This window comes from Lepidochelys kempii, chromosome 28 (genome assembly GCF_965140285.1).
Source record: "Lepidochelys kempii isolate rLepKem1 chromosome 28, rLepKem1.hap1, whole genome shotgun sequence".
Taxonomy (NCBI): Eukaryota; Metazoa; Chordata; order Testudines; family Cheloniidae; genus Lepidochelys; species Lepidochelys kempii.
The window spans coordinates 3,449,471-3,465,475 of record NC_136407.1 but is presented as its reverse complement, the minus strand read 5'-3'; the positions used below and the strand labels follow the sequence as shown (position 1 = coordinate 3,465,475).

Below are 16,005 nucleotides of genomic sequence, written 5' to 3'. Positions count from 1 at the left end.
TAGGGGCATTGCCAGCAGATCGAGGGACGTGATCGTTCCCCTCTATTCGACATTGGTGAGGCCTCATCTGGAGTACTGTGTCCAATTTTGGGGCCCACACTACAAGAAGGATGTCGAAAAATTGGAAAACGTCCAGCGGAGGGCAACAAAAATTATTAGGGGACTGGAACACATGACTTATGAGGAGAGGCTGAGGGAACTGGGGATGTTTAGTCTACGGAAGAAAAGAATGAGGGGGGATTTGATAGCTGCTTTCAACTACCTGAAAGGGCGTTCCAAAGAGGATGGATCTAGACTGTTCTCAGTGGTAGCAGATGACAGAACAAGGAATAATGGTCTCAAGTTTCAGTGGGGGAGATTTAGGTTGGATATTAGGAAAAACGTTTTCACTAGGAGGGTGGTGAAACACTGGAATGCGTTACCTAGGGAGGTGGTGGAATCTCCTTCCTTAAAGTTTTTAAGGTCAGGCTTGACAAAGCCCTGGCTGGGATGATTTAATTGGGGATTGGTCCTGCTTTGAGCAGGGGGTTGGACTAGATGACCTCCTGAGGTCCCTTCCAACCCTGATATTCTATGCCCATGATTTCATAGAATCATAGAATATAGAGTCATTTGGTGACTTCTGATTCTTGTGTTATGAGGAGTAAATAACATTTCCTTGTCTACTTTCTCTACACCAGTCATGATTTTATAGACCTCTAGCATATCCCCCCTTAGTCATCTCTTTTCCAAGCTGAAAAGTCCCAGTCTTATTAATCTCTCCTTATACGGAAGCCGTTCTATACCCTTCATCATTTTTGTTGCCCTTTTCTGTACCTTTTCCAATTCCAATAGATCTTTTTTGAGGTGGGGCGACCACACCTGCTCGTAGTATTCAAGATGTGGACGTACCGTGGATTTATATATAGGCAACAGGATATTTTCGGTCTTATTATCTATCCCTCTCTTAATGAGGCCGAACATTCTGTTCGCTTTTTGACGCTGCTGCACATTGAGTGGATGTTTTTAGAGAACTCTCCACAATGACTCCATGATCCCTCTCTTCAGTGGTAACAGCTAATTTAGACCCCTCCTCTCTTCTCCACTGCATAGTGCCTAACCTTGCCCCCCCATCTCTTCCTTCCCCACTGTGACCCCAGCCACTCCCCCTGAATCCATTCATACATTCCTCCCAGCCACAGTGTGACCCCTTCCCTGCCACAAACGGGAGCTTTCTTGAGGATGACATAGAATCATAGAATATCAGGGTTGGAAGGGACCCCAGAAGGTCATCTAGTCCAACCCCCTGCTCGAAGCAGGACCAATTCCCAGTTAAATCATCCCAGCCAGGGCTTTGTCAAGCCTGACCTTAAAAACCTCTAAGGAAGGAGATTCTACCACCTCCCTAGGTAACGCATTCCAGTGTTTCACCACCCTCTTAGTAAAAAAGTTTTTCCTAATATCCAATCTAAACCTCCCCTGTCATCAGTTGGCAGTGAAACTTCTGGGGCTTGGAGGCTTCACTTCCCTCTCCGCTGCCTGAAGCAGCCACAGTCTCACTTCCACGCAGGCTTCTCAGGTCTTGGAGTCTGTCCCTGCTGAGCTCACGTGGCCTGACCCTGCTTTTTTCACGTTCTCCTTTTCCAGAGAAATGTAGAGTCTGTTACTCCTGGAATAGAGCATCTAATTCCCCAGCTGTCTCCACGCCCTGGGGGATTTTCATACCCCCTCCTGTCACACCTGGCTTGCTACATTCCCCAGATCCTCAAAATGTGCTTCCCTGACATCTAAGACCGCTGAGATTCTGCATTCAGTGCCATCCCTCACGCTCACTAGCCTCACCTTCCCTATGGGGGTGCCGGAACAGGGAGGGGCCATAGCCCCATCACTTTAACAAACTTTGTACTGGCCACAAGGGGGGGAAGGGAGAGGGCAGAGGGGAGGGAGTGAGGTTTTGGGGGGAAGATGAGACGAAAGGCCAGGGCGGGGGTCAGCGAGAAGGGGTGGTGCAAGGACGTGGCCTCGGGGAGAAGGGGCAGGGCCACAGTTCAGGAGTCTCTGGCCCCCTCACTTTTAGGGACCTTCCGCCGCTCCTGCTTCCCTATCACTCTCATGATCTTTGTTTCTCTCTGGCATTAGAAGCAGGTCCAGGGTCACTTGCCCTCTGGCTGGAGTCTTTACTTTCTGGGACATGGAGTTTATGTGTCTGTGTTTTACGAGCCCCTTTGCTGAGAAGTGTCTGGCTGTGTGTGTTCCCAGCAGAGATGGGGATAGTTAAATGCCTCATATGCAGAGTGTCCTACACTTTTGAGTACCTGGGGAGCTCGCTGTGGGATTGTACTGCTGTAAAATGGGCTGGGGTTAAAGTAATAGAATGTTATTTTTATAACAAATGGCCTATGAATTCACCTGGTCTTCCTTGTTTTCTTTCCCCTCAGCAGGGTTTTCAGTTTCCAAACCTGATGTGATCTCCCAGCTGGAACAAGGGAAGGAGCCGTGGGTCCTGGATCTCCAGGGTTTAGAGGAAAGAAAGATCCTAAGAGTGTCTGTGCAGGTGAGGGATCATTAAACCAAGATGGTCAGTGCCTGAAGGAAACAGCTGGGATTCCCTACAAAGACATTGTGCGTTCTCTGAGTTCAGGATTGTCCCCAGCAGGTGTCTTATCTTCAGGGCAGCTACCACTCATGGCTTCCTGCCCACCCTGACTGACACCTGGCAATAGAGCTCTCCCTGATCTCCCTTCCCCTGAGTGTTTGGATGGGATGTGAAGGGAGAATTGATCCCTCCTACTCTCCCCTATGGGGAAGAGTTTGGGGGAATTCAGTCCCTGATTTATTTTCCCCATCTTTCTGGTGTTTAGTTTGGTTTGCTCACCCTTTTTCCAGACCTCTTTCTGAGGTTTCTCCCTCTATCCGGCTGGTGAGTGAGAACAAGGAGCAGAATCCTCAGCAGGAAGATGCTGAGCAAGTGGAAGCGCATGGGGCATTATTGCAAAGACCCTGAGGGAATTTGTCTGGGAGCCATGAGCAGGGAAAAGCCGGTGAGAGTCAGAGCAGGCCAGAGAGGCTGGAGGGAAACCAGCCAGGGGAAAAAGTGGATAAATCCATTAATTGTCAGGGAATTCACAAGGACCTCAAGGAAACCACAGCCCAGCAGAGACTCCCCACAGGAGAGAGAAACAACACATGCACTGAGTGTGGGAAACACGTCACTTGCCACTCTGGCCTTCTTACGCATCGGAGAACCCACACAGGCGAGAGACCCTACGAATGCTATCAGTGCGGGAAAACCTTTGCTCGGCGGTTGAACCTGAATAGACATCAGAGGATCTATACAAGCGAGGGTCCCTATATATGCGCCGAGTGTGGGAAAACCTTCCATCAGAGCTCGGCCCTTGTTTATCATCAGAGAATCTGCAAAGGAGATAAACATTGTGAAAATGCCGTCTAGGGCTGGCAACAGAGTTTATTTTTTGTTTGTTTGTTTTTTGTCCTCTAAGACTTTTGTTAATTCCCAAATATTGACCTTTAAGCTATTTGGCCCCTTTGCTTCACCGTGTTCTCTCAGCTCCCCTCGGCAAGTTGCCTGCTTTTCCCTTTTGCAGTTTGCCCTTTTCTGGGGTAAATCCTGTGGTCCTGTCTATCAATTCCATTGTCCTTTGAGTCTTGGAAGTGTGTGTCCATCAGCCCCAGATGGGGGAGAGAGGGGTGACCTCAACTAGCTAAATCTACCTGGGCCTCATATCCCCTAGGCCAGTGGTTCTCAAGCTTTTTTTTTTTTTTTTTTTCACGGACCACTTGAAAATTGCTGAGGGTCTCGGCGGGCCACTTAATGATCTTTCCAAATGTTGTTTTTACCATTAGCTAACGATTGGAACGCACTATGGATAAAAGTGCTATATAATAAAACCAATAATAATTAACTTTTTTTTGTTCTACAAATAAAAGCACACAATTCATATTTTAATATCAGTAGTCTTACCTTTCTAATGCAATGGCTGTGCCCTCTCTCCCCCACCGCGGCAGCCCCCGAGCTGGGGCTGGAAAGGAGGAGGGTCTCTCCCTGGAAGCAGCAGCCCTGGAGCTGGGGAAAGTTGCCTCTTTTTCTGGCTGCCACAGCCCAAATTCCCCCCACTCCCTCTTCTCACTGCACTACCCCCTCCCACCTCCCCCCTATTCTCCCCAAGGCCACCACCTCATCTTACATCTGTGTCTTCTCCAGGGTCCAGGCACCTAATTAGTGGAGCTACGCCTGTCCACTAATTAGGTGGGTGGCCCTTCATTCTCCTGTGTGTGGCCGCCCAAGTGCGCACCTTAGAGGGAACTATCCGCAGACCACCTGAATGGAGCTCGCGGACCACAGTTTGAGGACCTCTGCCCTAGGATTTTCCTTGGACTTAGCTAGATCGAGTTAGCTGTCGTGATGTAAAAGCACAACTATTCTTGCTGTAAAGACACAGCCCATGTATAAGGGAGGGGGTTGACCCCTGGCCTGATCTTATGACTTGCCTTGTGTCTCCTGGGTGATTTTATGCTTGCTAGGAGTTAAATGACATTATGGGAGTGTAAGATTGGTAGGGGTGCATTGCTCATTAACTTGGAATTTGGGGTGGGAGGGCAAATAGGTAAAGGATTCTGCGCCAGAGAAATGTAAGATAACCCTGACCAAGGCCCAGGATCTGGCAAGAAACCCAAATTGTTCAGTCTCCTGCAATCTCCTCCCCCTGCTGACTCAATGGGTCAGTTTGCTACTTACATGTAAACTGAGACAGATGCACATTCTTTGCTTAGGACAAGTCTGTTTAATAACTTTTACCTAGGCGGGACAGCCTGATTTTGAACAATGAACATCATACAAAGGAAAAAAGCCAACATCATTCTGGGATGTTGTGATGAAGTGGGAATGTTTTTAATGTTTTCTCTGAATACGGTGTGTGTGCCTCAGTTTCCCCTATGCATTTCTTAAGTATCTAGGTGGTGGGATAAGGGGGTGTGATTGTTGCAGAGCCCTAGAGGGCAAGTGTGATGCTGTCTGCACAGAGAATGGCTGACACCCTGTTTCCTGGCAACTGATGGCCTGAGCCCCTCCACTGCAAGGTGTCAACTGAAGGGGTTGGAGAACAAAGAGATCACGTGGCCTCCTTGCTCGGAGAAGAGACAAGGGCCAGAGGAGGGGCTGGAGGGTGTTTCAGTTTACAGCTGGCTGGGGAGATGGGGGGAGGCCCAGAACCTGGGTCTGGGCTCCCCAGCCCCCAAGATGGACCTGACTGAGGGGTCCTGTTTTCTGTACCAACAAGCTTGGTTTTAGACCATGTTCCTGTCGTCTAATAAACCTTCTGTTTTACTGGCTGGCTGAGAGTCCCAGGGAATCGCAGGAAGTGGGGGGTGCAGGGCCCGGACTGCCCCACACTCAGTGACAGATGTATGAGCAGGAGTGTTGTAAGTAAGACAGGAGAAGTAAGAAGTCTAAGGGGCTTCCATAACTTTCTGCCTAATGTTGCTCCATACATATCCCCAGGATAGTATTAGCCAGACAGTTGTTAGTTTTCCCAGACATCTCCTGGTGTCTGGGTCTCGGCCTGGGTCTCGGTGGCCCTTGCTCCTGCTGTCAGAGCCTCTGGGGCTTCCTGGTCTGGAGCCTGCAGTGAGTGTCCTTCCTCTTCAGCTGTCAGCCCAGGCTGAGCTGAGCTGCTCCCCTTTATACTCCTGCTACAATTGGAGCATGCCCAGTAGGGCTTGGTGGGCGGGGCTTCCACAGCCCACAATGCAGAGTTAACCGGCCAGACAAAACAGACATCCTGGCACTCCAGGTTGGGGGTCAGGCACCGGGCTGACAACCTGTCCAGTAAAAAACAAAATATGTTACGGAAACAGTGGCTGAGAAATCGACCTTCACTGCAGCGGTTCTCAAACTGTGGGGCGGGACCCCAAAGTGGGTCACGACCCTGTTTTAATGGGCTTGCCTGGGCTGGTATTTAGACTTGCTGGGGTCTGGGACCGAAGCCCGAGCCACGCCTCCCGGGGCCAAAGCCCAAAGACGTCGTCCCTGGGGAATGGGGCTTGGGCTTTGGGATGATTTAATTGGGGATTGGTCCTGCTTTAAGCAGGGGGTTGGACTAGATGACCTCCTGAGGTCCCTTCCAACCCTGATATTCTATGATTCGGCGCTTGGACTTGGGCTTTGCTGCCCCCCACCCTGACCCGCCCCCAGGATGGTGAGACTTGGACTTTGCTCCCTCCCTCCCCCCACCCATGGGGGCTGGGCACCGGCGGGCTCAGGCTTCAGTCCCTCTTCCTGGGGCTATGTAGTAATTTCTGTTGTCAGAAGGGGGTTGTGGTGCAATGAAGTTTGAGAATCGCTGCTTTACTGTGTGCAATGGCCTTCAGGAGTCAAACACCCATATGACTGCCAGTGGTGAAAGCTGAAAGGAAGCCACTGGCATGAAGACTGAAGTGCTCAACACCAAGAGAAAAAACAAACTTTGGTTTTTGGAATGTACGGACAATGTACGAGAAAAGGGAAGCTAGCTCAGGTCCCAGCAGAGATGAGACGCTACAGCTCACACATCCTGGGTGTCAGCGAGAGCAGATGGACAGGATCAGGAAGATTAACAACAGCCTCAGTAGAAACTTTGCTGTATTCTGGATGGGATGATGGACAACACTATGAAAGCATTGCCATCCTTTTGAAGAAGGGAGTGGAGCGGTCCTTGCTTGAGTGGAAATCCATCTGCAGCAGAATTGTGAGAGCCAGACTGAAGGGGAAACACAATAACATCACCCTGATTCAGTGCTATGCTCCGACAAATGACTGTGATGAAGAAGCAAAGGACAAACTCTACCTTACACTACAGGAGGAGTTAGAGACACCACGGCACGACCTATCGTCATGGGAGACCTGAATGCCAAGGTCGGTAAGGAGAACAGTGCCAGAGGAATGGGAAGACATGGGTGTGGCACGATGAATGAAAATGGAGAGAGACTTGTTGACTTCTGCAATGTGAAGGATCTGGTCATCGGCAGAACCCTATTTCAACATCGTGAAATTCACAAGTTGACATGGTGCTCTCCAAATGGCAGAGATAAGAACCAGATTGACCATATGATGATCGATGGCAAATGGCAACACTCACTGACAGATGTGAAAGTGAGAAGGGGAGCAGATGTTGGCAGCGACCACCACCTTAGTGATAGCCTCCATCAAGCTAAAACTGAGAAGTGTGGGGCCACCGAAAAAGGGACATAGCCATTATGCCCTTGACAAGCTAAAGTTCCCTGAAGTACAGAAAGCCTTCGCTCTGCAGTGAAAGAACAGGTTTCAGATACTTGCAGACACTGATGAAGAGGAGGAGAAGGCAGATGAGGAGATCAACAAGAAGTGGGACAAAGTAACTACAATCTATGAAAAGAACAGTGAAGCCTGTCTAAGCCAGAGGCAGAAGAGAAGAAAGGAGTGGATTATACCCAGCACATGGAACACCATAGAAACCAGATGATCCCTGAAGAAAAAAGTTTTAGACATAAAATCCCAGAAGCTAAAGGACAAATACCACGAGCAGTATAGCAAGGCACACCAAGAGATCAAACACCTTGTGAGAACAGACAATTGATATTATATTGATAATCTAGCAACACAAGCCAGGGAGGCAACTGCTCATGGTGAACAAGGAACCATCTACAAAATCTTATCAGTGGTAAACGGCAGACACCAACAAACACTCTCATCAGGGACACAGAAGGCCACCTACTGACAACAGAAAAAGAACAAGAAATGCACTGGACAGAGCATTTCAAAGAATTGCTGGACAGGGATCCACCTATAGAGGAAGCAAACATCCAGGAGGCAGAAGAAGATCTTGATATCAACACAGACACCCCAACAAAGCAAGAGATCATTCAAGCCATCAAATCCTTAAAAAATGGCATGGTATCACACGTTTATCTGTGCCAAGCAAGGTATTGGGTAAGATCATAGTCCAGCTTATATCAGAGGCAGTTGATAGCGTTCTCAGAAAAGAGCAAGCCGGTTTTTGGAAAGGGCGTGCATGCACAGACCAGATCTTCACTCAACGAAACATAATAGAACAATGCTTAGAATGGCAATGGCAACTCTACATAAACTTCTTAGACTTTGAGAAGGCTGTTGATAGCATTCACAGGACCGGCCTATGGAACATATTGTATAATCAACATTATCAAAAGCATCTATTCCAACTTCACATGCAGTGTTGATCACAGTGAGCTCAGTTTTGAAGTCAGAACAGGAGTACATCAGGGGTGTGTCATGTCTGCAATCCTCTTCAGCATTGCCTGGGTAATGCGGCGTACAACAGAAGACGTTCCAAGAGGCATTAACTGGACACCCTTCTCATGCCTTGAAGACTTGGACTTCGCAGATTCTCTCGCTCTCCTATCACATACCCAACACCATATACAAGGAAAAACAACTCAGCCAAGAGGATCTGAGCCCCATCATTGCCGGGAGATGCTGGAGATGGATTGGTCATGTGCTTCAGATGGAAACTGATTCTATCACCAGAATAGCACTAAGATGGACACCTGAAGGCAAGCGAAAACGCGACCACCTGAAAACAACATGGTGATGAGCTGTGGAAGCTGAGCTGAGAAACCTGGGGCACAGCTGGGGAACCATTGAAAGACGTGCCACAAACAGACAGGAGTGGAGGAGCTTCGTCACTGCCCTAAACGCAAGAGGCATAATGGGAACATGATGTGATGATGAATTCAGGTTCAATGACCACAGCACATCCCCTTGAGCCAACACTTCACTGTCACAGCAGATTGCAGGAAACCCTCGAGCAGTTAACAGGAACTTAGTCTTGCTGCAGGTGTGTATTTCCATGTCATCGACTCACCAGTTTGGCTTGTGCTGCTCTGAAACTCCAAATCCTACAGGTATTGACTTTTTCAATCCTGGTTTCCCAAAGAGGCAGTGGGTGCTATGTACTAACTGAGATAAATGCCAAGTGACCGAGATCCGTCGGGGGACAAGGAGAACCATAATTTCAGCCCCAGCTGTGTGCAAAAAAAGTTTCAAGAGCAAGATGATTTTGTAAAAAGCTGCATACCATGGGGGGGAGGGCTATGTCTTAGGAACGTCTTTAACAAATCGCCCCATATTTGGACCACTAAGCCTTCCCTGCCCATGAAAAATTTGCCCAGCAAATTACAAGACAATCCGAATACACATGTGGAATTTAGGGTAGTTAGAATAGTTGGTCTTTAAACAGAAAATAATGCTTCCATCGAGCTAGCTGCTGCCTCTCACGGAGGTGGATGACCTACGCTGATGGGAGAACCTTTCTTGTTGCTGTAGCGAGTGTCTACACTGATGCACCACATCAGGACAGTCGCAGGGTCTCAGGTGTAGACAAGCCCTGGGATACGACATTCAGTGACACCCCCAGTCCCTCCTTTTCCTGACTGCGCTGAATCCCTCCAGTCCGTGCTCACCAGTCCCGGCTTTCCTACACCTCTCCCATTGTCTCTGGGTTTCTCTCTGGTGATTAAGAAGCAGGTCTAAGGTGACTTCCCCTCTGGCTGGAGTCTTTACTTCCTGGAACATGGTGTTACTGTCTCTGTGTTTTAGGAGCCCCTTTGCTGAGGAGTGTCTGGCTTTGTGTGTTCCCAGCAGAGATGGGGATAGATAAATCCCTCCTATGCAGAGTGTCCTGCACCTTGGAGCACCTGGGGAGCTTTCCCAAGCATTTTACTGCTTTACAATGGGCTGGCTTAAAACCAATAGACTCTTCTTTGTGACAAATGTCCCATGAACTCCCCTGATCTCCCTTCTTTTCTATCCCCTGAGCAGGGTTTCCCATTTCCAAACCTGACGTGATCTCCCAGCTGGAACGAGGGGAGGAGCCGTGGGTGCTGGATCTCCAGGGCTTTGAGGAAGGAGAGATCCCGAGAGGTGCCTGCGCAGGTGAGGGATCCTTAAACCAATTCAAATACACTCTGTGGCTGAAGGAAATACCTGGGACATCCTAAAAAGGCCTTGGGAGCTCTCGGAGTTCAGGAGTATCCCCAGGAGGCCTTGTACCCTATGGGCAGCTATCGCTCATGGCTTCCTACCCATCCTGACTGACACCCAGCAGCAGCTCCCTCCCTGATGGGATGTGGAGGCAGAATTGTTCCCCTCCTCTCTCCTCAAAGGAGAAGAGTTTTGGAGAATTCAGCTACTAGATTTTTTCTGTCTCTCCAGCTCTAATTATGGTTTGATTTCCCCTTTTCCACCCCTGTTTCTGACTTTCCTCTCTCTCTCCAAGGAGGTCCTGGGCAGGTGAGTGAGAACGAGGAGCTGAATCCTGAGCAGGAAGATGCTGAGCAAGTGGAAGCGCACAGGGGATTACCCCAAGGATCCAAAGGGAATGTGTCCAGGCGTCCTGCGAAGGGGAAAGCCTGTGAGAGCCACAACAGGCCAGACAGGCAGCAGGGAAACCAGCCCAAGGAGAAAGTGGGTAAATCCATTAGTTGTCAGGGGACTCACCAGGATTCCAAGGAAATCACAGCCCAGCAGGGAATACCTACAGGAGAGAGAAAAAACACATGCCCTGAGTGTGGGAAACACTTCACTCTGAACTCCACCCTCGTTAGACATCAGCGGATCCACACGGGAGAGCACCCCTACCAATGCTGTGAGTGCGGGAAACAGTTCAGTGAGAAATCAAACCTTATTACACATCAGACAAGCCACACAAGAGACAGACCCTATGAGTGCTGTGAGTGCGGGAAAAGCTTCACTCGGAGTTCAACCCTTACTAGACATCAGAGAATGCACACAGGAGAGAGCCCTTAGGAATGCTGTGAGTGTGCAAAAAAGTTCACTCTGAGCTCAGTCCTTATTAATCACCAGAAAATGCTCACAGGGGAGCGCCCCATACGTGCTGTGAGTGCAGGCAAACATTCGCTCAGAGCTCAGCCCTATTTAAACATGAGAAGATCCACACAGGAGAGAGACCCTATGAGTGCTCTGAGTATGGGAAACAGTTCAGTGAGAAATCAAGCCTTATTACAGATCAGACAAGCCACACAAGGGAGAGACCCTATGAGTGCTGTGAGTGCGGGAAAAGTTTCACTCGGAGCTCATCCCTTATTCGACATCAGAGGATCCACACAGGAGAGAGACCATATAAATGTGAGTGCGGGAAAAGTTTCACTTTCAAATCAAACCTTAATATACATCAGAGAATCCACACAGGAGAGCGCCCCTATGAATGCCTTGAGTGCGGGGAACAGTCTCATCAATCATCAAAGGATCGACTCACGAGAGCAGCCTGTGAATGCAGGAAAAGTTTCATCTGGAGCTCACACCTTAATAGACATCAGCGATTTCACAGGCTAGAGACACACCATAAAACTTTGTGTAGGCAGAGAAAAGATTTTTTTAAAGACATTTGCTAATTCCCACATAGCGACTTTTTAGGGCTGTTTGCACCATTTGCGTCACCCTGTTCTCTCAGTTCCCCCAGGTGAGTTGCCTGCTTTTTGTTTTGCAGGTCGCCCTTCTCTGGGGTGAATCCCGTGGTCCTTTCTACCAACTCCCTTCTCCTGAGAGTCATCATGGGAGTGTGTCCATCCTGCCAGGAGTGTCCGTCAGCCCCAGGTGGGGGAAATAGGGGTGACCTCAAGTAGCTACACTGAGCGAAAATCAACCTGGGCTTTGTCTCCGCTAGGATTTTCCATGGGCTCGGCCTGCTGGAGGTGGCGATCCCAGTGCCAACACCCCGCTGTATGTGCCGTGCTGACAAAGCCCAGGCTGGGGTTAGCTCGCACCTTCCCCTTTGACCTGTCCTAATCGACGCCAATTTCATAGTCTAGACAGGCCCTGAGCAGCACCTTTATACTGGCCCCGCTGTAGCAGAGCGAGTGTTAGAGTCACCAAGTTCCCCCTCTGGTGACAGATTGTTTCATTCCCAGTTGTTCTCACGCTGGTCCAGGTTGTGCTGGGCAGCAGTTTTTTTCTTTTTACCATTTCCCTTATTGAAAATTTATTTCAATATAACAAAGAGGAGGAGCAGAATGGGACAAATGTATCATTTCAGTCTTTGCAACACTGGCAGGAAATGGGGTGAGTCAGCGGGATTCCCTCCTTCCCCATCACCATCACTAGGCCCGCTCACTCCAGCAGCGCTGGCGTCCATCTGAGCCACAATGGAGCTTATCCACCTATATTCTACCCCTACACCTCCCAAAGAGTCTCTGCACTTCATAGCAAATTGATCCTAAATCCGACTCGTTAGGGCTGGAGATGAAAGTGTTGCAGACCTGGATCAGAAATTCCAATGGATCCCAAACACAGTGTGATCATTCCCCATTTAAATCCCAGTTTCTGTCTATTGACAAAGCCACTTCTGGGCTTTTCCCTGCTGAGCTGAGACTGTTTGAAGATGAGAAGGTCGGCAGTTTTTCCTTATTACGATGAAGCTTTTTTTTTTCTAAATAACACAACTCCATAATAATGAAGGGCTGTTGAGTGAAGCAGGTGTGAATGGATCAGAGGAGAAGGCGACAGGGGAATCTGTTCTCCTGATTTTTGAGTCATCAGATGTAACCTGCTCTGGAATTTCATTTTGTATGAAAAAGAAAGTGACTTACACCGCTCTTTGTCCTGGGATTTCTCTCTCTCCTGAAGGCCATTTGATCACATAATTTAATATTAATTTAGTTGTCCAGGATGTAGCTCAGATTTATCTGGGACTTTGGGAGAAATGACTGTTTGCTAAAATAGTGCTTTCTTATTTTATTTTTGTCTTTCCCGCACCGCTGCATGAGGACATGGAAGAAGCTCAAGTGCAGTTCACTCACCAGGAGAGGATGCTCTGAGCCATCGGGTATGCTACCAAGGAAACAGTAGTGGGTTTAGGTCTCCACTCTGAAATGGTGAAGAACAGCACGCCCCAGATTGTGCAACTAACTGAAGTAACTGGGTGCGTGTGGCCTATGGTTTAGGAAATGCTGTCCTTGTCTGTGTTGATGTGGAGAAACCAGAAATGGCATTTTTGATGAACTTGCCCTTGGTAGATGCTGCAAATGTGCATTGAAATGAAATCAGTGTTGTATGTGGGATAGCTGCAGAATATCTATTTTTAATAAGTTCCCCTCCTTTGGTGACTTATGGGGATTCTGATGCTGGAGTGTTTCAAGTCCCTAACTTAGACCTGTGCCACCGGATTAAAGAAATAAATTGGCCATGTTTGGGGAAGTCATTCCTCACGAACACTGCTCAGTATTTGAGTGGTTTTGTAAAGGATTCTATTCCACAAGAGTGTTAATGTACCCCGACGAAGGCCAAGGATTTGGCAAGAACTCCACAGTGCATGTGGTTCACAGCAACCAATATTTTAACAAAATTGTGTGTTTAATGGGACTTTTCCAAACTGACGATAGCCTGAAGTCAGCCTCACCTGAAATGGATCAGGCCACATTGTCTGTACCAATGCATAATTCACACCTGATTTGCCTGGTGACTTCAGGGGAGTGACCGCAATGTGGGGTGATCTGGAATTGTCAACCATGAAGACCAAGGTAAAGGTGGAAGCCCTTTTGCACCAGGAACCTGTCTAAGAAAGACATTCCAGGATTCCCAGACTGATCCCGTCTGGAGAAGGAAGTTGTAACATCAACACCAGGCTGTGCCAGCCTTGACCTGTCTCCTCTTACCTGAGAGCACTTGCGAATGAGGAGTATTGAGCCGGCGACCCCATCGCCTGGTTCCTTGACTGCAGCTCTAGATCCTATTCCGTGGAAGTCCAAAGAGCTGCAGAGTTGGATTCATTTGTCAGTTTCAATATCTGATTGTTACTTGTTCTAGTTTTTATCAACTGGGAGCCATTCCATCCTTCCTGTTCTACTCTGGTGGTACAGTGGGGTCAGTGCGTGCAGGTGTGTATGAAACCTGTCGCATCCATGCAGGAAAGAAGCTAAAAAGAATAATTCCCAAATTATTATAATTATTATAATTATTATTATTATAATTCCCAAACCTAAATAATCCTAAAATGCTGCCCTACAATGTCATGCTCCTCGTTCTGTGAAAGTGGTCAAAGAACCTAAGATGTCGGATACATACTGTTAAAATTCTGTGTATTAAGGTCTGTGTCCATCTTAAGGTTTTTATCTATAGAAGCCACTGGGAGAAGGTTAGCCACATACTGGTGAGATCTAAGGTGGAAGCTCTGAAGTTGTGGCTTAAATGTGAACAATAATTTGGTGTTAGAACTGAAATATTCAAGCAGCTGAGTGTGGATCGCACGGCCTGGGTGAAGTTCTGTGATTGGGATTAATAACTAAATGGACAGCTGCCTCCTCGGGTCCTGTTTCAGGATTTAACAAAGGTTCATTTTCTGCTGTATTGTTGTGATAATTTGGCTAAAGTGATGACTTGAGTCCAAAGCAAGATCGTTATTTACTGACAGATTTTCTGATCTGACCTGAACATGATCACTGTGTTGTACACTCGAGAGCTAGCTGGGTGGTGTTAATAGTTTAGGGTTAGTGACCTGTGTTCTTCATTTTATTTGTTTCTTCATTTTAATTAAATGTATAAAAGGGATATTTTTGAGTCATGTCTTTCAATAAGCTCCATGGGCGAGAATCATGGAGTATCTGGGTGGAGATCAGCTGATGGACCACGGAGCCTTATCAGCTCCCTCTACATTAACCCTTTGGTTCTCATATGGGAGCAGCTGGGGGAGTGGGGGGCACCCATCTCAGCTCTGGCTGCATCCTAGGGGGTCAGAGCATCGCAAGGGGAAATGAGCTCCCCTGCGCAGCCTTTCGGGAGCATGGAGTGGGGGCAAGGGAGGGGGGCCGGGGCAGTGCGTCTCCCTGATGAGAGATTGCTGGAAGGGCGGGGTATCTCTAAACAGGTGGTGGTTGGTGGATTTCTCTGCTGTCACTATCATGGCCAGACCCAGCTGCCACACCGGTCTGGCTTGCAATCAGGCTGAGGTGAGGTTGTGGGTCTGGTTTGAAAGGTTATAAATGGAGGTGAAAGGGGCCAAGCAAGCCAGAAATGTGCTGGGATGGCTCCGGCTTGCTTGGCCTCTGTCCCCAGCATCCGGCCTGGTCAGGGAGCGGAGGGGGCGGGCTGCCACTGCTCCCTCCCCAGCCGGGCTCTCTCGCAGGCAGCTGCTGCTGTGCAACCCAGAGTTAGGGTTCCCAGGCCCTCGGTTTTTCACCGGAACGGTTGGTTAAAAAACAAACCCTGGTGGCTCCGGTCAGCACCGCTGCCTGAGCTGTTAAAAGTCCGGTCTGCGGCGCAGCAGGGCTAAAGCAGGCTCCCTGCCTGCCCTGGCTCCGCACGGATCCTGGTAGTGGCCGGCATGTTCCTGCAGCCCATAGACACAGGAGTGATCAGGGAAGCTCCGTGCGCTGGCTCCACAGCTCCCATTGGCCAGGAACTGAGGAAAGGGGCTCATGGCTCGTGCAGTGGGTTGGAATCCAGGAGGGGGCTCAGGGCTGGGGGCGGTGCCTGCAGGTGTGGGCAATGTGCACGGCGCAGAGCTCCCTGACCGTGCCTCTGCCTAGGGGCTGGACATGCCGGCTGCTTCTGGGAGCAGCGCGGAGCTAGGGCAGGCAGGGAGCCTGCCTTAGCCCTGCTGCTCCGTCACCCAGCAGCTGCCTAAGGTAAGCGTCGCCCAGCCACAGCCACACCCTGAACTTCTGGTCCCAGGTTGGAACCCCCTCCCTCATCCCAACTCCCTCCCAGAGCCCACACCCCTACCCCAGGCCTGAGCCCCCTCCTGCACCCCAAACCCCTCATTCCCGCTCGCACCCCAGAGCCCTCACCCCCTCCTACACTCCAACACCCGGCTCCAGCCCGGAACCCCTCCTGCACCCTAAACCCCTCACCCCCGGCCCCACCCCAGAGCCCTCACCCCCTCCTGCACTCCAACACCTGGCTCCAGCCTGGAGCCCTCTCCCGCACCCACAACCCCTCGTCCCTGGCCACATCCCAGAGCCCGCATCCCCAGCCCAGTGAAAGTGATTGAGGGTGGGGGC

At 49.4% G+C, this 16,005-nt stretch overlaps 1 pseudogene across 1 annotated transcript; it reads left to right on the top strand.

Annotated features, from left to right (window-relative positions):
• The first annotated feature begins 6,868 nt into the window (after window positions 1-6,868).
• Window positions 6,869-14,554, top strand: LOC140904147 (uncharacterized; annotated as a pseudogene). Its single transcript, XR_013635094.1, has 3 exons — window positions 6,869-6,893; window positions 9,812-9,925; window positions 10,269-14,554. The product of XR_013635094.1 is annotated as an uncharacterized LOC140904147 (transcript).
• Window positions 14,555-16,005: the final 1,451 nt, after the last annotated feature.